The sequence below is a fragment of the Bos taurus genome, chromosome 21, assembly GCF_002263795.3.
Source record: "Bos taurus isolate L1 Dominette 01449 registration number 42190680 breed Hereford chromosome 21, ARS-UCD2.0, whole genome shotgun sequence".
Taxonomy (NCBI): Eukaryota; Metazoa; Chordata; class Mammalia; order Artiodactyla; family Bovidae; genus Bos; species Bos taurus.
This window is the reverse complement of record NC_037348.1, coordinates 8,571,353-8,595,744: the sequence shown is the minus strand read 5'-3', so window position 1 is coordinate 8,595,744 and position 24,392 is coordinate 8,571,353.

Below are 24,392 nucleotides of genomic sequence, written 5' to 3'. Positions count from 1 at the left end.
TGGTAACAAGAGGAAAGGTGATCATCTTCAAGATTCACAGAATCTATACAACAAACGTGTCCTACACCCTCTAGAACGTGAAAGTCGCTCAGTCACGTCTGACTCTTTGTGACTTCATGGACTATCCAGTCCATGGAATTCTCCAGGCCAGAATAGTGGAGTGGGTAGCCTTTCCTTTCTCCAGGGGATCTTCCCAACCCAGGAATCAAATCAGGGTCTCCTGCATTGCAGGCAGATTCTTTAGCAACTGAGCTATCAGTGAAGCCCACACACTCAAGAGCATTACTGCTTTTCTTGTGGGTGAAGACTAAAACATATTTCTCCTCTGGATCCTGATAGATCATGGACTCCATAAACTGGACAAGAAGACCAACAGCATCCCTATGGGCAGAGTAACAGCGAGTGTTTCACGACAACTGCTCACTGCCCACCTCGAGGCTTATCTCAGGCACAGCACTGAAGAGCAGCAGGACCAGAAAATTAAAAGTCTGTACACGAAACTCTTCCCAGGCAATTTCATCTCAAGTTCCACCTTCTCAGAGAGAAATGTATGAAAACATTCTCAGAGCACCTGTCTATCCGTTGGTAAATTTTTTAAAAAGTAGGTACAATAATTGTAATAATCTGTTGCATTTTTAAAACATTTGTTCAGCAAACAGTCTCTAAAAAAAAGCAAATCATTTTCATCTGGTTGAAAGGTTGGTAATAAATTAAGCCTTTCATGCTCATAGAAAACGATTTTGTGTTTTATTTCCAAATCTTCCCCTGTCAGCATTGAGAGAAACATATTTATGGGAAAAAAAAAAAAAAAGCAAAACAGATGATCTGGCTGCGGTGTTGAACGAGGGCCACATCTGTCTCCAAGAACCATGAGCCATTTACTGGGATAAATCTCCGTGTCCCAGAAATGACAAGGCACTGGGCTCCTGGGCCACCTCCTCATAATGGCCCGTGTTTCCAGCTTCCTTTCCCACACAGGGACACTCACAACGGCTCCAGCCACCCCACTGGCCCCCGCCATCTTGGGACCCCTGTCCCCCTCTTCCCTTGGGGACTCAGTCCTGCTTCCTTTCCCCGCAGGTCATCGACATACCCACAGTCTTTTCCAGTTTGGGGAGGCCAGGCGTTAATCTCCCCATATTTTACTGCATTCCAAGTTTATTTTTTTTCCCCTTTTGAAGGTCTCTGACCATTTCCAAGAGTCAAAGCATAAGTGGTGAAACTGGGAACATTTTCCTCTCAGATGAGAGGCTTAAATGTGGCTTAAATTGGAGCCACATAACCAGCACTGGAGAGGAAAGCGGAGCCTCAGCAGTTCTACCATGCTCTCCCTGGGAGACAAGCCCAAGCCTTTCTTGATCCATGGAGGTGACAGAAAAGCAATCCCCAGGCTAAAGTCTCACTGAGACCAGTCACAAGTTCCAAGTGCAAAGGGAACAGAAAGTGTCCCTGAATGAGATCAGCCACAGACTTTGGGCAGGGGCAGCATGGGAAAGAGCATGGGGTAGGATTTATACAAAACTGAATGCCACGTGCCCCTCCCCTTATCTTTGTGGGCTTCACTTCGCTGACCTGTTAACAAAGATGATAACTACAAAGCCCGCCTCCACATTTGTTGTGGGGATGAAAGGACAGCTGGTCTTCACGGTTTGGGTTCTTATCTTAGCAGACCATGAGACCAAGTCTCAAGGAATGAAGCATTTCCTGCCATATCTGTAAAGAAGGATGTCACAGCCATCAGTGATTCCGGCCCTCTAAATGTGGATTTCTGAGCCCTGAGGGTACCCAGGAAGAACAAGGCCTGCTCCCTGGCAGCCATGGGGCTGCCACCACTCCCTGTGCTAGCACTGAGGATCTGGGGGTAGGGCGGTGGGGAGGTGGGGTATCTGAAAAGATAAAGGCTACTGGCCCCAGAGAGCTGAGATGCATATGAAAGGAATGGTTTCAGTAAGCCCAGACTCTTACATCTTCCCATACATAGATGAGTGCTAAATTCCTTAATTTGAGATATCTGATTTTCCTTAATTAACAATAATCATTTGATATTCAGACTACCCACCCCTTGTTGCAAGCTTCCATATAGCCTGGCTCCTCCCCTCACCTCCTTGGAGTTCTCTCAGGGTATTTGCGATGCTGTTTCCAGGGCTTGAGGTCCTAAAAGAGTGAGAAAGAGAGAGTCAAGTCTCTCAGTTGTGTCCGACTCTTTGCAACCCTGTGGACTGTAGCCTACCAGGCTCCTCCATCCATGGGATTTTCCAGGCAAGAATACTGGAGTGGGTTGCCATTTCCTTCTCCAGGGGATCTTCCTGACCTAGCGATCGAACCGGAGTCTCCCGCATTGCAGCCGGACACTTTACCATCTGAGTCACCAGGGAAGTTACTAAAGTCCTAAAAATTCCCGCTAAATAAAACACAGCTCTCAGCTTTTAGGTTGTGCCTATTTCCTTTATTCAACAAGGGCGAGACAGATTTGGAGATAAACCTGTGTCAGTCTTCCAGCCTGACCCTATTCCCACAGACCAGGGTGTTTAGACGCAGGAAGGCACTGTCTCACAGTCTGTAGTCCAGAAGTTCAGGATCAAGCTGTCTGCAGGCTTGGTTCCCCTTGAGGACCGTGAGGGAAGCCTCTCTCCTTGGCTTGTACCTGGCCATCTTCACACTTCCTGTCTCTCCCTCTCTTCACATTTACTCTATTTCTGTCCCTGTCCTAAGTTTCCTCTTCTTAAGGACACTGTCACACAGGATTAGGTCTGCACTCACGGCCTCATTTTAACTTACAAAAATGTGGACAAAGAATGCCACCTGCCATATCAGTAAACAGCCATCAAACCTTCAGCCACTGATGCCCGACTGTGCACCCTGAAGGGATTCAGGATGGAGAAGCAGGATACTAGACCTAGACAGCTAAGGGCCACATGGAAGGAAGGATTTCAGTGAGCCTAGAGTTTGTTCTTTCCCAACCTGAATCTCCATAGTTGGAGGGGACGGGGTGCTGCTGTGGCTGAGGGCTTAATGGTCACAGCATCCTTCATTTACTGAAGGACCAGGGGATGTTCCATGTCCAAGGTCTCTAAGTAGTGTTCACAGCTGGATCTTTAATCCCTGACACAGGATGCCCACCTTTGTGAAAGCACATCCCCAGGGCCCAGGGCCGCACAGGGCTCAGCTGACATCTCAGCACTTTCTCCAGGTGCTTCCTCCTCTCTTGAAAGGGCCTTTGGTAGAGGCACTTCCCCTGGCAGGGGGACATGTGCTTTTCCTGGGCCTAAAGATCCCCTTGTGTGTTAGTTGCTCAGTCGTGCCCAATTCTTCATGACCCCATGGACTCTAGCCCACCAGGCTTCTCTGTCCACGTGATTTCCCAGGCAAGAATGCTGGAATAGGTTGCCATCCCTTCTCCAGAGGGTATTCCTAACCTAGGGATCGAACTGGGGTCTCCTGCATTGCAGGCAGATTCTTTGCAATCTGAGCCACCAGGAAAGCCCAAAGATCCCCTTAGGAGGGCTTTTAATTTCAGATTCCTAGGGCATACTCTATGTGAGCATTAAATTTATTGTGGGCACACTCTATTGTGCATGTAAGTGCAGATTCCTAGGCACACTCCTTAGGAATGCTGATAGAGACGGTTTAGACTCTTTCCTAGCATTTTTATCCAACTCAACTGGCAGTTCCCAGGCTCTTGGCCACGAAGCCACAATGAGAGGAGGATCCTCTGTAGCACCCACTCTTGGCAGTGCCTGTTTGCTTCTGAAGAAATCAGTAACCACCTGCCTACAGTGCCCCTCAGGCCTCGACACACACAGTCGCACCCTGGCATTGCCAACTCAGTCCCCAAGGGACTTCCGCTTACAGGCAACAGGCCTAACCCCCTCAGGCAGATAACCGTACTCCAACTTGCATCATAAAGTCTTATCCCAAGTACCTTTTAACTCTGAAACTCAAGACACCAATCTGGGCACAATCGGGAGACAGAAATCTGATGAGAGATGGCAAATTGGGGAAAGAATTGCCTGCCCCAGAACAGGATGAGAGGGTTAATATAAAGAATGGTTATGCCATTGTATATACGTAACAAGGACTTGAAGGGCGCCCAAAGGGAGCTCAAGGAAGGACACGCCTCCCCGAGGCTGGGATTCAGACCTCATTGGATAAGGTGTGGTGTCGGACGACTGGATGATGGAGAGGTTCACCTGGATGCCCAGGCGTAGCTGGTACACCAGCGAACGGCAAGCGGGAAGCCGCCTTCAGGGTGCAAGCTGACAGCGGGCACAGAGGGGTCACAGTGCCCAGAGTCCACTCACAGGTGAGCTAATGCCAGGCCTGGGTGTGTGTCTGCACTGGGACGGCTCCAGAAAGGTGGCCAACAGGCCGGGGTGTGTGCAGTCTAGGCGCAGGGCTAGTACAGAGACCCACAGACGTCCTCCACAGCCACATGTGGGACCACGGCATCTGGAGACGCCAAGCGGAGCTGCTTCCTCCTGCGATGGCCCACCGGCGCCCTCTACTGGCAAAGCCTAACACTGCGGTCAGCGTAAAGGAGAAAAGCCCTTGTAAAGGTATTTTTCTAACACTGCTGTCAGAGTAAAGGAGAAAATGGGGCCTCAAAGGTGAATTTGGAGTTGAGAAGAAAAAAGTTGCGAATCGATAGTGTCAAAAAAACAATGGGGGGATGAATTCATGCCAGGGCACGGTGAAAGCTAACAACCCTAAAATGTTGACTTTTCCATCATAGGAACCACACAGCACAGATGTGTTATGTCAGGAAAATAGGGGATAGAAGTGGATTCCTCTTCAAGGCAGGCACTGGTTTAAGATGGGTTCTTCAGCAGCTGTCTCAAGTTTAGGAGATTATGTCCTGTGCTTAAAATTGTAAACAAAAGAGTAGGAAAATACAATTGTTCTATCTTAGGTGGAAAATATCATTTCTATCCACTACTTTTCTTTCTTTCTGTGTGTGTGTGTGTTATGCACACACACTCCTATACACATGTATCAAAGGCAGGCCAGGAAAATAAACCTTGGCTTAGAATTAGGAAATACACTACCTTCTCAGGGGAAACTGTGGCTCAGCTGGTAAAGAATCTGCCTGCAATACTGGAGACCTGGATTCAATTCCTGGGTTGGGAAGATCCCCTGGAGAAGGGAAAGGCTACCCACTCCAATATTTGGGCCTGGAGAATTCCATAGACTGTATAGTCCATGGAGTTGCAAAGAGTCAGACACGACTGAGTGACTTTCACTGTACTTCGCTTCACTTCACTTCACTCAGGGGAACCAGCAGCAAATCCAAGAGACTCTGGGACACATTGCTCTTTCATTTGAGATGCAAGTTCAGTCCAGTTCAGTTCAGTCGCTCAGTTGTGTCTGACTCTTTGCGACCCCATGAATCACATCACGTCAGGCCTCCCTGTCCATCACCAACTCCCGGAGTTCACCCAGACTCACGTCCATAGAGTCAGTGATGCCATCCAGCCATCTCATCCTCTGTCGTCCCCTTCTACTCATGCCCCCAACCCCTCTCAGCATCAGAGTCTTTTCCAATGAGTCAACTCTTCACATGAGGTGGCCAAAGTACTGGAGTTTCAGCTTTAGCATCATTCCTTCCAAACAAATCCCAGGGTTGGATCTCCTTGCAGTCCAAGGGACTCTCAAGAGTCTTCTCCAACACCACAGTTCAAAAGCATCAATTCTTTGGTGCTCAGCCTTCTTCACAGTCCAACTCTCACATCCATACATGACCACTGGAAAAACCAGAGCCTTGACTAGACGGACCTTTGTTGGCAAAGTAATGTCTCTGGTTTTGAGTATGCTATCTAGGTTGGTCTTAACTTTCCTTCCAAGGAGTAAGCGTCTTTTAATTTCATGGCTGCAGTCACCATCTCCAGTGATTTTGGAGCCCAAAAAAATAAAGTCTGACACCGTTTCCACTGTTTCCCCACCTATTTCCCATGAAGTGATGGGACCAGATGCCATGATCTTCGTCTTCTGAATGTTGAGCTTTAAGCCAACTTTTTCACTCTCCACTTTCACTTTCATCAAGAGGCTTTTTCATTCCTCTTCACTTTCTGCCATAAGAGTGGTGTCATCTGCATATCTGAGGTTATTGATATTTCTCCCAGCAATCTTGAGCCCAGCTTGTGTTTCTTCCAGTCCAGCATTTCTCATGATGTACTCTGCATATAAGTTAAATAAACAGGGTGACAATATACAGCCTTGACGTACTCCTTTTCCTATTTGGGAACCAGTCTGTTGTTCCATGTCCAGTTCTAACTGTTGCTTCCTGACCTGCATACAGATTTCTCAAGAGGCAGGTCAGGTGGTCTGGTATTCCCATCTTTTTCAGAATTTTTCACAGTTTATTGTGATCCACACAGTCAAAGGCTTTGGCATAATCAATAAAGAAGAAATAGATGTTTTTCTGGAACTCTCTTGCTTTTTCCATGATCAAGCAGATGTTGGCAATTTGATCTCTGGTTCCTCTGCCTTTTCTAAAACCAGCTTGAACATCAGGAAATTCACAGTTTGCATATTGCTGAAGCCTGGCTTGGAGAATTTTGAGCATTACTTTACTAGTGTGTGAGATGAGTGCAATTGTGCGGTAGTTTGAGCATTCTTTGGCATTGCCTTTCTTTGGGATTGGAATGAAAACTGACCTTTTCCAGTCCTGTGGCCACTGCTGAGTTTTCCAAGTTTGCTGGCATATTGAGTGCAGCACTTTCACAGCATCATCTTTCAGGGTTTGAAATAGCTCAACTGGAATTCCATCACCTCCACTAGCTTTGTTCAAAGTGATGCTTTCTAAGGCCCACTTGACTTCACATTCCAGGATGTCTGGCTCTAGGTCAGTGATCACACCATCATGATTATCTGGGTCATGAAGATCTTTTTTGTACAGTTCTTCTGTGTATTCTTGCCACCTCTTCTTAATATCTTCTGCTTCTGTTAGGTCCATACTATTTCTGTCCTTTATCAAGCCCATCTTTGCATGAAATGTTCCCTTGGTATCTCTAATTCTCTTGAAGAGATCTCTCACCTTTCCCATTCTGTTGTTTTCCTCTATTTCTTTGCATTGATTGCTGAAGAAGGCTTTCTTATCTCTTCTTGCTATTCTTTGGAACTCTGCATTCAGATGCTTATATCTTTCCTTTTCTCCTTTGCTTTTCACTTCTCTTGTTTTCACAGGTATTTGTAAGGCCTCCCCAGACAGCCATTTTGCTTTTTTGCATTTCTTTTCCATGGGGATGGTCTTGATCCCTGTCTCCTGTACAATGTCACGAACCTCATTCCATAGTTCATCAGGCACTCTGTCTATCAGATCTAGTCCCTTAAATCTATTTCTCACTTCCACTGTATAATCATAAGGGATTTGATTTAGGTCATACCTGAATGGTCTAGTGGTTTTCCCTACTTTCTTCAATTTCAGTCTGAATTTGGTAATAAGGAGTTCATGATTTGAGCCACAGTCAGCTCCTGGTCTTGTTTTTTTTGACTGTATAGAGCATCTCCATCTTTGACTGCTTGGGTTTCTCTTACCTTGGGCGTGGCGTATATTGTCACCCTGCTTATTTAACTTATATGCAGAGTAGATCATGAGAAACGCTGGACTGGAAGAAACACAAGCTGGACTCAAGATTGCTGGGAGAAATATCAATAACCTCAGATATGCAGATGAAACCACCCTTATGGCAGAAAGTGAAGAGGAACTAAAAAGCCTCTTGATGAAAGTGAAAGAGGAGAGTGAAAAAGTTGGCTTAAAGCTCAACATTCAGAAAATGAAGATCATGGCATCCGGTCCCATCACTTCATGGGAAATAGATGGGGAAACAGTGGAAACAGTGTCAGACTTTATCTTTTTGGGCCCAAAATCACTGCAGATGGTGACTGCAGCCATGAAATTAAAAGACACTTACTCCTTGGAAGGAAAGTTAAGACCAAGCTAGATAGCATATTCAAAAGCAGAGACATTACTTTGCCAACAAAGGTTCGTCTAGTCAAGGCTCTGGTTTTTCCTGTGGTCATGTATGGATGTGAGAGTTGGACTGTGAAGAAGGCTGAGTGCCGAAGAATTGATGCTTTTGAACTGTGGTGTTGGAGAAGATTCTTGAGAGTCAGTTGGACTGCAAAAATATCCAACCAGTCCATTCTGAAGGAGATCAGCCCTGGGATTTCTTTGGAAGGAATGATGCTAAAGCTGAAACTCCAGTACTTTGGCCACCTCATGCGAAGAGTTGACTCATTGGAAAAGACTCTGATGCTGAGAGGGGTTGGGGGTATGAGTAGAAGGGGACGACAGAGGATGAGATGGCTGGATGGCATCACTGACTCGATGGATGTGAGTCTCAGTGAACTCCGGGAGTTGGTGACGGACAGGGAGGCCTGACGTGATGCGATTCATGGGGTCATAAAGAGTCGGACACGACTGAGTGACTGAACTGAACTGAACTGATAGTTGATATATAAGATTATATAAATTTTAAGTGTACCATATAGTGATTCAGAACTTTTAAATGTTATACCGCATTTGTAGTTATTTAAAATATTGGCTATGTTCCCTGGAGTTTGTGCCTTTTGGTCTCCTACCCTCTATCCCTTCCCCCCCTTCCCTCTTCCCTCTGGTAATCATTAGCTTGTTCTCTGTATCTGTGAATCTCTTTTTTTTTCTTTTGGTTATATTCACTAGCTCATTGTACTTTTTAGATTCTCTATATAAGTGATATCATACAGTATTTGTCTCTATCTTTCTCACTTATTTCACTTAGCATAATAACCTCCACGTCCGTCCATGCTGCTGCAAATGGCAAATTTTCATTCTTTTTTATGGCTGAGTGATATTCCATTGTGTCTGTGTCTACTTATCTACCAATATCTCTCTATATACATATATACGTATATATATTTGTATGAAAAAAAAGTGAAATTGTTAGTCACTCAGTGGTATCCAACTCTTTCTGACCTTATGGGCTATTATAGCTCATCAGGCTCCTCTGTCCATGGGACTTTCCAGGCACAAATACTGGAGTGGGTTGCCATTTCCTTCTCTAGAGGCTCTTTTCAGCTCAGGGATCAAACTGGCACCCCTAAGACTCCTGCCTTGGCGGGTGGATTCTTTTAACACTGAGTCACCTGAGAGGTCCATATATATTCACGCTACACCTTCTTTATTAATTCATCTGTTGATGGACACGTAGGCATCATTTCATTTCGACATCATAGATTGAGAAACATGTATTTTGGCGGGGGAGGAATGGTCTTTAATTCACTCACTCATTCTACAAAGATTGAAAGTACCTACAGTGTGCCATGCAGTGTGCTAGGCATTGGAACTAGGGAAGTATACCCACTCTTTTGGAACATACATTGGAGAAAACAATGGCTGGATTCAAGGGCAAATAGGTGGCTCAGTAGCCAGACGAACAGCTCTACCCAGCCGGGGGTGATGGCGTGCAGGCCATATCAAGGGAACTTTCTATCAGGCCACTGTGGGGCTTCCAGGATAGTCTTAGTTTACTCTTATTTACATCACTTCACTTATTTTATTTTTTGCTTGTGACATATGCTCTCCATATGTGCAGATGACTAAAGCTGGAAGGAATTTGGAGGGTGGGCTGTGGAGAACTGCTGACAGATCCCCCACAGGCACTGACAGACTAAAACGATGGGGCGATGGGGCGAGCCCCTTTAGATGAAGTTTAGCAAAGATATACCCGCCCCGAGAAATAATCAAAGAAATGCTGAAAGGGAGACAGGTGGCCTGGGCACAGCAACTCATAGGAGAGTCAAAAATAAGTTTGTTCGTGGAATTTGGGCTCCCTAAATGACCATCGTGATTCTCACCAGGGAGCTGGGTTCTATAGCACTGTGTCATTCTGGGTTTCTTTTTACCTCTCTGATGGTGAGGGGAGGGCTCTCTTTTTTTTGCCTTTGTTGCTGTTCTCCAAAGCTTTGTCCCCACCTCATTTCTCCTTACTCTCTCCCATGCTCACCCAACATCGCTTCAGGTTACAGTCCCAGCCGGCCATGGTCCCCACACCCCAGGGCACACCCACCCTGAGCTCTCTCCAGTACTTTGCTGTTCCACGGGGAGACCAAAGTCAGCAGCTCAACACATCGACAGGTATTAAATACTGGAAACTTGCTAGGATAGCAAATTTCAGGTACTTTCACACACACACACACACAGCAACTATGTGAGGAGATGTATAGGTGAATAATTTTGACTGTAATCACCATGTCACTCTGTACATGTATATCACATAATCTTGTACATCTTAACTATACACAATTTTCATTTAATTTTTTTTAAACCAAGTTGATAAGTTCAAAACCCAACTTCTGGTCTTTGCCTGAAATCTGTTCCACCTTCTCTCATATTTCTCATTTCTGTGGTTGTACCATCACCAGTCATCAACAGACAAACTGGTATTTGTCCTTTGTGCCACATTTACCCTCACCTTACACACCCAATCAGCTATTCACTGAGTGAAAATTCCTCCTGCAGCAATATCCTCCCTCCTGTCCTTCCCACTGTGTGGGTCTTGGTTCAGCCCCTCAGCATCTGACACCAGATTCATGGCTACAGAATCCTAACTTTGTCTATTTGACTCTAGGCTAACTTAGCTCTAATTCAGCCTCCCCTTTTCCAGAAGAGAAGTATCTGAACATAAGTCTGACCATTTCATTCTCTTGTGAAAATCCTTCATGGAAAGTTCATAATGCTATACTTGGCACAGATGACAAGGTGCTCTGTGGTTTGGTCCCTGCTCTATTTTCCAATTTTATCTCCTCCCCACTACATTCACACCCTTCATTTTAGTAAGCCAACCTTCTGCAGTTTTCCTATGATGGTCTTTGGGCAAAGCCCATGCCTTGAATATCTTTATGTTCACAATACCTCTCTCAGCACTGGATACGTTCTATAAATGCAATACACTGTGGAATAGATGGATTAATAAGTGAATTAATGAATAATATACTGAGTACCCAAAGACAAGAGTAGCCAATGCAGTTTGGAGAGTTCAGAGAAACCCTTGCCAAGTAAGTGACATTTGAATGAGTCTGAAAGCATCGGGTGGAAAAAACACACAGGCATCAAGAATAGCATATTGGAATGGTTTGGAGGTATGAGAAAGCACAGCAAATTCCAGAATTTTCTGTGGTTTTTTAGGTGGAGGTGACAAAGATGATGCAGAAAAATAAGAAGAAGGCAGATAATATGAACCCTTTTATCATCACAGGTAGGCATTGCAATCTCACATGCTAAAAGGGGTCAGACAAGCAACCAAAATGTATGCAGAATATAGAAAAGAGAGGCAAGGGCTGGTCCTCCTTAGAGTTCCTATCCCAGAGAAAAAAACTTCCAAAGTTAGTATTACAAATGGGTATTGATCTGATGAAATAAAAGATATCTTCAGGTCAGATTCTATCTGCAGGGCACCAGTTTAGATGATGGGGAGTATTGAAAGAATCATGTGATCAGCTGGGATTTTGAGAAGATTGCCCTGGCAGGAGTTTCTAGGAGTAAGGCAGAATTAGGGTGGGGTAATGGCAGAAAGTGAAGAACTAAAGAGCCTCTTGATGAAGGTGAAAGAGGAGAGTGAAAAAGCTGGCTTAAAACTTAACTTTCAAAAAACTAAGGTCATGGCATCTGGTCCCAAAACTACGTGGCAAATAGATGGGGTGAAAATGGAAACAGTGACAGACTTTATTTTCCCAAACCCCAAAATCAGGCGGACAGTGACTGCAGATATGAAATTAAAAGAGGCATGCTCCTTGGAAGAAAGCTATGACAAACTGAGGCAGTGTATTAGAAAGCAGAGACATCACTTTTCCAAAAAGGTCTGTCTAGTCAAAGCAATGGTTTTTCCAGTAGCATGTGCAAATATGACAGTTGGACCATAAAGAAGGCTGAGTGCCGAAAAATTGATGTTTGTGAACTATGGAGTTGGAGAAGACTCTCGAGAGTCCCTTGGACAGCAAGGAGATCAAACCAGTCAATTGTAAAGGAAATCAACCATGAATATTCATTAGAAGGACTGATGTGTGAAGCTGAAGTGCCAATACTTTGGCAACCTGATGCGAAGAGCTGATCTTTGAATTAGACCCTGAAGCTGGGAAAGATTGAAGGCAAGAGAAGAAGGGGGTGACAGAGGATAAGATGGCTGGATGGCATCATTGACTCAATGGACATGAGTTTGGGCAAACTCAAGGAGATAGTGAAGGACAGGGAAGCCTGGTGTGCTGTAGTTCAGGTGGTTGCAAAGACAGTGCTCAGCCATGACTGAGCACTGAGCAACTGAACAGCAGCAACAACAACAAAGGTAGAAAGAGATGGATGAAGAGGGTGCTATGGAATCACTGGGATAAGAGATGACAGAGAATGAACTGGGGCAGTGGTGATGGGCATGGAGAATAAAAGAGACAGGTTCCACAGGTACCTAGAACTTAGAATCAATGACAATGGAAGATGAAATGTGGCGATCCTCTCAACAGAGGCACTTATGACGTATTAATTCATGGTGCCCTCTTTCCTGGAGCCATGGTCTGTGTATGTGCCCAAAGCATGAAGACAATTAACAATTTCTGCAGTTCAGTCTGAATAAATCATGTTGACTTTTAAAAGTGCAATCTAAAAGGAAAAAAAAATTTTATTTATTTTTTTTTTTACCTTTTGGAGAACTAAATCCGATTATCATGCAATCAACTCTCTTCTCCATTTTCCAGCTTTTCTAAACTAATCAGCACTTTGCCAGCTTACACATCTCTATTACATCCCCAATGGGTGGCTGGGAATGCGAGAGGCAGAGGGTCATCAGGGCTGCATTGCTGGTGAGTGCTCTGCCAGAAGCGGGAAGGGGTTCCATCAGCTGGGTCACCATGTTAGCATTTATCCCATCCAAGACTGTGTTCCTCATCTACTGTTTTCTAATGGATTGCCCTAAGCCCATCAGCCTGTATTTATCACTGTTTGGTAGCTGAGACATGGTTTCCTCACTTTCATTATTTCTGCCAGGAGTAATAAACCCTTTTCTGATATCACCTTTGTATTTCTTTAAGTCAGTAAGCATTGGCAGACCCATGAGGCGGGGGTCTCTAGACCCAGAGCAGACCTGGGCAGGACAGGCTCTCAGCTGGACAGTATGCCCCAGACTCATCTCCAAGCTAGCAGGACCCATCCTGTCATAGATGAACCCCAAGTAGAGGCTATACTCAACTGCCATCCCGGGTGACCTTATCGTTCTGAGATGCAGACTTGTGGCCAAACTTTCCCCATTATCTCATCTTAAAAGGAAAATTTGAGGGAGCTGTAGTAGATGCCATTAGTACCCATTCCTATCCCCTTAGCACTCACCCTCTAGTATATGTCCAGGGATTCTTTCTGTAAGCACCTTCTATCCCCTGCTTAGGGCTTTCTCTGGCCAAAGGAGCTTGCCACCTGATTGCTTTCAATCTTCTGCTTATTAGTAGAGCCTATTTGGGGGAGCGGGGAATGATTCCAGCTCTAGGAAAGGATGGAAGTCAGAGAGTTAATGCCTGTCCCTGTGAGCAGCTCTCAACAGTGATGGATGGGAGATGGAGGAAAAATAACCCAGCCCACTGAGGCATGTTCTACACCGACTCCCCGAGGGCCATAATAGAAGGAATCCCAGCTGCCCACAGTGGTCATTTACTTATTAAGGCATCCTATATCAACTTACTTCTCTTGCCTGCCTTTCATTAGGACCTATGTTTCTGTCTAAGGAAATATCTTTGCTTCCTGAGATGTCTTCCTTAAATAAACAACTTAACATCCAAATCCTTGTCTCAGGGTCTTCGAGAGAATCTGAATCAGAGACTAGAGCTATAAATAACTTCTCATTAACGTTAATTTTTAATTTAAGTATAGTTTATTTAGTGTTGTGTTAGTTTCAGGTACACAGCAAACTGCTTCAGTTATACACATGCACACACACACACAGATATATATATATTCTTTTTCAGATTCAATTCCTTTATAGGTTATCACTAAGTATTGAGTATAGTTTCCTGTGCTATGCAGTAGGTCCTTGTTGGTATCTATTTTGTATATAATAGTGTATATATGTTAATTCCAACCTCCTAATTTATCCCTCACCCACTTTCCCTTTTGGTAACCATAAGTTTGTCTTTTTGTCTGCAGATCTATTTCTGTTTTGTATATAAGTTTATTTGCATCTTTTTCAGATTTCACATATGAGCAATATCATATGGTATTTGTCTTTCTCTTTCTGGCTTATTTGATTTAGTTTGATAATCTATAAGTCCATCCATTTTGCTGTAAGTGGCATTATTTCATTCTTGTTTATGGCTGAGGAGTATTCTATTGTATATAATCTCATTAATTTTAGATCATTCCCAGCCCTACAGTTTTGGCTTCCCAATTATCTCATGACTACATTCACTTCTCTACACATTGTTCAAAGCCTCATCCTTTCCCAATGTGACATAGAAATAGCTCTTTAACTCATTTTCCTCTCTTTCTCTATGGCCCCTTTCCATTTCTTTCCTCCCCTGCTGCAGTCTTCTCTGTAAATGTCAAATCTCATCATGTCATTGATTTAATCCTTCAAAAATTTCCTATTGACTAGAGAAATACTTTCAGACTAAAGTATTAGTCTGAAATAGAAAAATACTAAAGAGAAATACTTTCAGACTTATAGTCTAACCTATAAGACCTCTCCCCCTTGATTTGGCCATATCTTTCATATCCAGTCCATAACATGCTCATACACAGAGTTCTGGGGTCAGAGTTCCTCTGCCAAAAACTTCATTTTCCTCCTATTGATACTTCTTCATGACCCCATTGGTCTTTATCCATTAAAAGCAAGCAGGGAGCATGCTGTCCTCTTGAATTTGTTTTTGAAAGCTTTATCTTTCCTGTTGTCATGAAGGTTTTATGGAATGCAGAGTATTTGTTTGATCTTTTGGTGCTAAACCTAGGGGAGGATTCAGCTCCAGAATGCAAGATGCTGAGAGTCCCCATGAAGAAAATCAGAAAGAATGTCACAAGATAAGCCTTTCTCAACAGGGGGCAAAGTTCACAGAAGCAGGCTGTCAAAACTTACCCCTGATAATGTCAAAAGAGGTCATGGTAGGAGGAGAAATCTGACCTTCAGAGAGAATTGTAAACTTCAGTTGAGTGAGGGTTGTTTCTCCTACCATTTCCTGAAAATCCTGGCAGGAAGGATCTACCCCTTGCTCCCAGAATGTGGCAGACTTCATAATATCAACAAAAACACTCTAAGACCTTGTAATCAGTCAAGTTTTCTTTCTTTCTCTTACCTCAGAAGGCATAGAACCGTGGTTCTGACGTAAGGATCCTGCTAGTAGATTCTACATGTGGATGTATGGACGCACACGCATACATGCACATTGCTTTTCATGGAATTGTCTCACTAACTCATTGAGGTGCTTGCCTCGGTTTTGTTGTTTCTAAAATGGGGGAAATAATAGTATCCACCTCATTAGGGTATTTTAAGGAAAAAATGATTTAATATATGTCAAACAGAACAACACCAGGCACATAAGGGCTGAAGCTTATCTTTTCTTCATCACTATATTTGCCATCATCATCAATATTTTATGCTTAAAAAGAAGGAAAATGACACAGAGCTGTGTGCTTAGTCACTCAGTCATGACTGACTCTTTGTGACCCCATGGACTGTAGCCCACCAGGCCCTTCTGTCCCTGGGAATCTCCAGGCAAGAATACTGGAGTGGGTTGCCGTGCCCTCCTCCAAGGGATCTTCCCAACCCAGGGATCGAACCTGGGTCTCCTGCATTGCAGGCAGATTCTTTACCATCTGAGCCACCAGAGAAGCCCTGGATGCATAGAGAACTGAATAATTTGTTCAAGATCCAATAGCTGTATCAGAACAGGAGTCAATACTCATGCTTGCACCTGTCTGTTGCATTGCCCCTCCAACTGTAACTGAACTCAGAGCTCCCACAAATGCAATAGTTTTCCAGGTGCAATACTCTGCACCTTTGCATATGCTATTCCCTCTGTCTGCAAACACCTATTGATCCTTTTAAACTCAACTATTCTGTGTCCCCACAGAACTATGGTATCTTATGGTTTATAAGATTATGAACTCTTTATTTATTTATATTGGAGGCTAATTACTTTACAATATTGTAGTGGTTTTTGCCATACATTGACATGAATCAGCCATGGGTGTACATGTGTTCCCCATCCTGAACCCCCCTCCCACCTCCCTCCCCATCCTATCCCTCTGGGTCATCCCAGTGCACCAGCCCTGAGCACCCTGTCTCATGCATTGAACCTGGACTGGCGATCTGTTTCACATATGATAATATGCATGTTTTAATGCTATTCTCTCAAATCATCCCACCCTCGCCTTCTTCCGCAGAGTCCAAAAGACTGTTCTATACATCTGTGTCTCTTTTGCTGTCTCTCATGTAGGGTCATCGTTAACCATCTTTCTAAATTCCATATACATGCGTTAGCATACTGTATTGGTGTTTTTCTTTCTGACTTACTTCACTCTGTATAATAGGCTCCAGTTTCATCCACCTCATTAGAACTGATTCAAATGTATTCTTTTTAATGGCGGAGTAACATTCCATTGTGTATATGTACCACAGCTTTCTTATCTATTCATCTGCCAATGGACATCTAGGTTGCTTCCATGTCCTGGCTATTATAAACAGTGCTGCGATGAACATTGGAATACATGTGTCTCTTTCAATTCTGGTTTCCTTGGTGTGTATGCCCAGCAGTGGGATTGCTGTGTCATATGGCAGTTCTATTTCCAGTTTTTTAAGGAATCTTCACACTGTTCTCCATCATAGCTATATTAGTTTGCATTCCCACCAAGAGTGTAAGAGGGTTCCCTTTTCTCCATACCCACTCCAGCACTTACAGTTTGTAGACTTTTGGATAGCAGCCATTCTGACTTGTGTGAGATGGTACCTCATTGTGGTTTTGATTTGCATTTCTCTGATAATGAGTGATGTTGAGCATCTTTTCATGTGTTTGTTTGCCATATGTATGTCTTCTTTGGAGAAATGTCTGTTTAGTTCTTTGGCCCATTTTTTGATTGGGTCGTTTATTTTTCTGGAATTGAGCTGTAGGGGTTGCTTGTATATTTTTGAGATTAATTCTTTGTCAGTTACTTCATTTGCTATTATTTTCTCCCATTCTGAAGGCTCTCTTTTCACCTTGCTTATAGTTTCCTTCGTTGTTCAAAAGCTTTTAAGTTTAATTAGGTCCTATTTGTTTATTTTTGCTTTTATTTCCATTACTCTGGGAGGTGGGTCATAGAGGATCCTGCTGTGATTTATGTTGGAGAGTGTTTTGCCTATGTTTTCCTCTAGGAGTTTTATCATTTCTGGTCTTATGTTTAGATCTTTAATCCATTTTGAATTTATTTTTTATGTATGGTGTTAGAAAGTGTTCTAGTTTCATACTTTTACAACTGGTTGACCAGTTCTCCCAGCACCACTTGTTAAAGAGATTGTCTTTTCTCCATTGTATATTCTTGCCTCTTTTGTCAAAGATAAGGTGTCCATTGCCTCCTTTGTCAAAGATAAGGTGTCCGTAGGTGTCTGGATTTATCTCTGGGCTTTCTATCTTGTTCCATTGATCTATATTTCTGTCTTTGTACCAGTACCATACTGTCTTGATGACTGGGCTTTGTAGTAGAGCCTTAAGTTAAGCAGGTTGATTCCTCCAGTTCCATTCTTCTTTCTCAAGATTGCTTTGGCTATTCGAGGATTTTTGTATTTCCATACAGATTGTGAACTTATTTGTTCTAGCTCTGTGAAAAATACCTTTGGTAGCTTGATAGGGATTGCATTGAATCTATAGATTGCTTTGGTTAGTATACTCATTTTCACTATATTGATTCTTCCAATCCATGAACATGGTGTATTTCTCCATCTATTTGTGTCATCTTTGATTTCTTTCATCAGAGTTTTATAGTTTTCTATTTATAAGTCTTTTGTTTCTTTAGGTAGATTTATTCCTAAGTATTTTATTCTTTTCATTGCAATGATGAATGGAATTTTTTCCTTAATTTTTCTTTCTGTTTTCTCATTGTTGGTGTATAGGAATGCAAGGGATTTCTGTGTGTTAATTTTACATCCTGCAACTTTACTATACTCATTCATTAGCTCTAGTAATTTTCTGGTGGAGTCTTTAGGGTTTTCTTTGTAAAGGATCATGTCATCTGCAAACAGTGAGAGTTTTACTTCTTCTTTTCCAATCTGGATTCCTTTTATTTCTTTTTCTTCTCTGATTGCTGTGGCTAAAACTTCCAAAACTATGTTGAATAGTAGTGGTGAGAGTGGGCAACCTTGGTCTTGTTCCTGACTTTAGGGGAAATGCTTTCAATTTTTCACTATTGAGGATAATGTTTGCTGTAGATTTGTCATACATAGCTTTTATTATGTTGAGGTATGTTCCTTCTATTCCTGCTTTCTTGAGGGTTTTTATCATAAATGGAAAAAATTAGAAATGAAAATGGAGAAATCACAATATACAACACAGAAATACAAAGAATCATAAGAGATTACTATCATCAACTACATGAACTCTTTTTGAGCCTTCTTTGACCTTTCTTAATCATCTTTTTATTTCCAGCATATAGAAGACTATCTAGCATATGGTTAATTTCTAAGTACATACTGAATAAATGTATGTATGAATATATAAACACATGAAGATATTGGCTTTATCCAAGAAAATGAGGCAAAAATATATTTCATTTAGGAACCTTGGTTGATACTTCGAAGAGCCTCCAGATTAAATTAGTCCCCTTCCCATACTTTATTTCTTGACTGAGTTATAAGGTGTCCTGGGGCAGAAGCTGGGTGTGTTTGTGGGAATGGAGAGGAGGGGTTTATCCGGTTCTTCTGGAAGGCTCTATAGTTCATGCTTTCTACAGAAGAAAGGTCATATTTCATACATGCATCCATACATTCATTCACTCATTCATGTGTTCATTCAGTAAATATTTATCTCCTTTATTCAATAAATATTCAATAAAATATTTTAGTGTTTAAGTCCCCATAGAATATAGCTACCCTTTCTACCTGCAGGAAAGTCTTGGTATAAAAATGAGAGACAGACTTTCAGGGGATCGAGTCTGGTCCCTGGGTAAGTCATTTAACATCTCTAAACCTGACCTTCTAAAGTAATTTTCCCCACCTATTGGGGGCCAATGATACACCAGAAATGGTACCAGGGTCTTTTCACACCAGCTTTTTAGTCCTCACAAACCTTCAAGCCCACTCACCCCTCACCTCAGAAGATAACTGGAGAAGGATTAGAGATAATGAGCTGAGGGCTCTTGGAACCAAACCTGGCAGGTAGTGGAAATTAGTCTACTACAACACAGAGGGCATATCATTCCATGAACAAGCTGTGTTCCCTGTGTTCCCAGCCCATAAGCAGCTGGCCCCCAGAGCTGGTCTGAGCCACCTCCCCCTGGAGGGCTCTAAGCAGGACTTCCGTTATCCACACTGCTGCTCCACAGAGTGATCAGTGGCCCTCTTCTCACTCACTGATTGGACTTCCATGGGATATTGGAACATTTTGTAAAACCCATGTTTCTCCTCAACTCAAGCAAAGAAAAGGATCTCAACATTTAAGAGCTCAGGGTTGTTTGAGGTCAGACTCCATAATAAAAACCCGGTAGAGTTATAGTAGAGTCAGCAGGCAGCAGAAACTTTCCCCAACCTGAAATGCACAGCCCTGCAGTGTTCATGGCCCTGGGAAAAGAGGAGCCCCAGATAGGGACCCCAGGTATGGGGTCCAGGACCCACCCCTCTTCCTTGTGCACAAGTCCAAGATAGCCAGAGAGAAGTGTCCAGTGTGCCACAGAGAAAAGCAACAAAGCTTTGAGCACCAACCATGTGCCAGGTGCTAAGCAAGGTGCAATCCATAAATTAGACTTCATTCTCCTCAAGAACTCTGTGAGCCTGAGATGATCATTTTACAGGAGAGGACCTTGAAGTTCAGAAAAGTGGGACACTTGCCTGAGTCACCCAACTCATAAGTGACAGTGCTGGAAGTCGAACCATGGTCTGTCTGACTCCATGGCACATGCTTTCCACTTAGCCATATTTTTTCCTTAACACGTTGGTTAGTGTTTGGATTCTATCCTCAACAGGGCATTTATTGACTGTTGACTAGAACATGTGAGACATTCAATCAATGGTAGCCATCATTGTTATACTACTGTTCTTTAATAATAATAGTAATAATTAGTACTATCTTACCAGGCATAGTAAATAACACAGAGTACTCAAGCTTTCACTTGCACCAGAAGTGAAGACTAAGATAAGGAGAAAGATGATCTCAGCATGAGCAGTTGCCCAAAGCTGGGCCCTGTTGGAACATCTCCTCTCATGTGAAGACAGAAGATTATTTGTTTAATGAAACAGCAAGCCATTATCCTACCACGACAGGACCCTGTATATGAGTGAACACTGGTAGATCTCAAATTCCATTAAGAATCTTCAGATTATATAATATTATAGGCCCCTATGGTCTCCAGTTTCCAGCTCCTCCTTGACTGCAGACAAGCTATAAGCTCCCTTGATAAAGATCTGACAGCATCTAGAGGTAGCCCCACAGTTCCTTGAGTTTGGGTCAGGGCTCATGTAAATCAAAGGTGTCTTGTCCCATATTTTCAGTGCTGACATGTCAAGAGAGTACCTTCATCTATGAGAATGTGAAATCCAAGTTGACTTTGTTACTTCTCTGCTCTTAGCATGAAGCCTAGCCTGAGATACTCAGTGAATGTTTTTAGGCTAAGTAAATGAATGATTGGGACCATTGTAATTGTCTCAATGTAAGAGTCTGCCTGCAATGTGGGAGACCTGGGTTTGATTCCTGTGTTGGGAAGATCCCCTGGAGAAGGAAATGGCTACCCACTCCAGTAATCTTGCCTGGAGAATCCCATGGACAGAGGAACCTGAAGGGATATAGTCCATGAGGTCACACAGAGTCAGATACAACTGAGCGACTAACACTTCACTTTCACTGAAGCACAAAGGATCTAGAAGAAGGATGGGCTACTCCTATTCTCCTGGAAGCCCCAGAGTTGTTAAGTCATGTCCAACTGTTTTACGACCTCATGGACTATAGACTGCCAGGCTCCTCTGTCCATGGTATTCTCCAAGAATCCTGGAGTGGGTTGCCATTTCCTCCAGGGGTTCTTCTTGACCCAGGGATTGAATCCATGTCTCTCAGATGGATTCTTTATGGCTCAGTCACAAGGGAAGCCGAAGGAAGCAGGGGAGGAGGTAGACAATTCTATGCTGTTATATCAGTACCGTGAGAAGGAATCATCAAGGGCTTCTCTGAAAGATCAGAGAAGGGACTTCACAGGCCCAGGAGTCAAAGAAGTTCCCTGGAGAAGATGAGACCTTACCATGGAGGCTAAGTATGAGTTAATCAGGCCAAGAAGCAGGAGAAAACATTCCAGCCATCAGCCAAGGAATAAAACATTTCACAGAGAGTGCAGAGAAGTATGAGAAGTTCCAGTGGGCTGGAGTGTGTTTTGGGGAAGGAGGAGCCCAGAGGTGAGGCTGGAAAGTAGAAGAGGACGTCCTTTTTGTTAATATCTAAAGCATCACTTCCTAGAGTGTTCCCTGAAAGAGTAGTTATTTTGAGATGCTCGTCAAGAAAAGAAATCTATGGTCAAACAGATTTGGGGAACACTCTTCTACAACTCTCCCCAAAATGCACATTGTACACCAGAGGTCCTTAGGAAGCTTATGGTAAAAACCCTGAGTGAGGTTGTTTGCACCAACATATTCCAAACTCTTAGAAAGAAGGTATCTGACCATAGAAACTTTATATTTTCTTTGCAAATCTTAAAGAGAGACCCAGAATACATATTGGAAAATGTTCTGCAAAGGTATTAAGGAGTGATTGAAATGTTTTAATCAAAGGAGTGAGATAAGTTTTCATTATTTACATTTTAGAACTGATAATTGGAAACAATAAAGAAGACTAAATGAGCTGCTGCTGCTGCTGCTAAATCACTTCAGTCGTGTCCGACCCTGTGCGACCCCATAGATGGCAGCCCACCAGGCTCCTCTGTCCCTGGGATCCTCCAGGCAAGAACACTGGAGTGGGTTGCCATGTCCTTCAATGCATGAAAGTGAAGTCGCTCAGTCGTGTCCGACTCTAGTGACCCCATGGACTGTAGCCTACCAGGCTCCTCCATCCATGGGATTCTCCAGGCAAGAGTACTGGAGTGGGGTGCCATTGCCTTCTCCGAGCAATGAGACTGCAGAGTCCTAAACAATGGACTGCCAGGGAATTCCTAGCACATAGTAACTATAAAGAAATTTTCATTTACATTTCCTCATATAATGATTACTCCAGTCCTTGGTGGTAGGCATGATTATACTCATTGATTAGACAAGGAATATGTTAGTCATGTTTTGCCCATGTTCCTTTTATCTGTATTTTTTCCAACTCCAAATTCTATATCTCTCCTTAAAACAATATTTGAACATTTTTTAGCCATGGATTCTGTGGCTTATCCAGTTGCACCATTACCAATATAAATTTCAATGGAAAAAAAAAACTATTATAACAGAAAAATAATTTAATGAGAAAAAATACTTAGAGAAGAATACCACATTTTGAAACAATAGTCAGTTCATAGGAGTACTGCTTCATTGCCTTTACTCATATGCAAATGTTAAAATATATGGAACAGTGCATAATTGCATGGTAGAAACTCAAAAGAAAAATGCACAGTTTGGGATCTATTTCTAGCTCCTGTGCCAGGAGCATTTTTCATAACAGCAAAATAACCTAAATGTCAGCAGAATAAATGGATATACAATTTGGCATGTTCCTATAACATACTATTATTAAAAATTATAAAGTAACCTCAAAAATATATTGTGAAAGAAAAGCATTCTTTGTCTATCTTCCTGTTCTTTCCGCTTCCTGAATAGGTCTCAGTTTAGCCCTCTTCTCCAGGCCCACTCATCAGACACACCCTCTTCAGCTCCTGGCAGGGTTGCCATGTAAGCCCTCAATGCTCTCTGCTCTCAGCTTTGCCCTACTATTGCACTGAGCAGACTTCTTAAAGAAGACTAATCTAGGAGAACATATAGAGAATTAACTTCTACACACAGACCTGCAAACAAATTCTGTCTGTACCACATAATACTCATGTGAATTTAGTCAAATCACATACCTTCTTTGAAGCTTAGTTTTGTTATCTGTAAAACAGGAATAATCACTGTGCTCATTTCACACACTAGCAAGGTAATGCTCAAAATTCTTCCAGCTACGCTTCAACAGTACACGAACCAAGAACTTTCATATAGACAAACTGGATTTAGGAAAGGCAGAAGGACCAGAGATCAAATTGCCCAACTTTCGTTGGATCATAGAGAAAGCAAGGGAATTCCAGGAAAATATCTTCTTCTGCTTCACTGAGTATGCTAAAACCTTTGACTGTATGGATCACAACAAACTGTGGAAAATTCTTAATGAGATAGGAATACCTTACCTACCTGTTGAGAAACCTGTATGCAGGTGAAGGAATAACAGAACCAGACATGGAACAACGGACTGATTCAAAATTGGGAAAGGAGAACATCAAGGCCATATACTGTCACCCTGTTTATTTAGCTTCTATGCAAAGTACATCATGCAAAATTCCAGGCTGGATGAAGCACAAGCTGGAAATCAAGATTGTCAGGAGAAATAACCTTAGGTATGCAGATGACACCACCACCCTTTGGCAGAAAATGAAGAGGAACTAAAGAGCCTCTTGATGAAGGTGAAAGAGGGGAGTGAAAAACCTGGCTTAAAACTCAATATTCAAAAAACTAAGATCATGGCATCCATTCCCATCACTTCATGGCAAGTAGATGGGGAAAAAATGGAAAGAGTGGCAGACTTTATTTTCTTGGGCTCCAGAATCATCACTAAGGCAGTGACTGCAGCCATGAAATTAAAAAGACTCTTGCTCCTTGAAAGTAAAGTTACGACAAACCTAGACGAACAGCATTAAAAATCAGAGACATCACTTTGCCAACAAAGGTCCATATAGTCAAAGTCCACCAGAATGGATTAGTTTTATACCTCCTTCTAAAAACATGGAATCCTTGCAGTCACATGTAACTGTACCTCCATCCAGAGCATGATGGTCACCTTTAAGATCTGACCTAGTTAGGGCTTCCCTGTGTGCCGGGGACCAGCCCCAGCTGATCCAGGGAATTCGAAGTGGGGACGGCGTCGGCGAGGATCAGGAAACAACTGCTTAATTAAACGTTTATTAAGGATATAGAGTGGTGAAATAACAATAGCTCAGCGAAGAAATTCAGTGAAGAAAAGAGGCTGAATAAAATTCCAAAGCAGGGAATTTACGT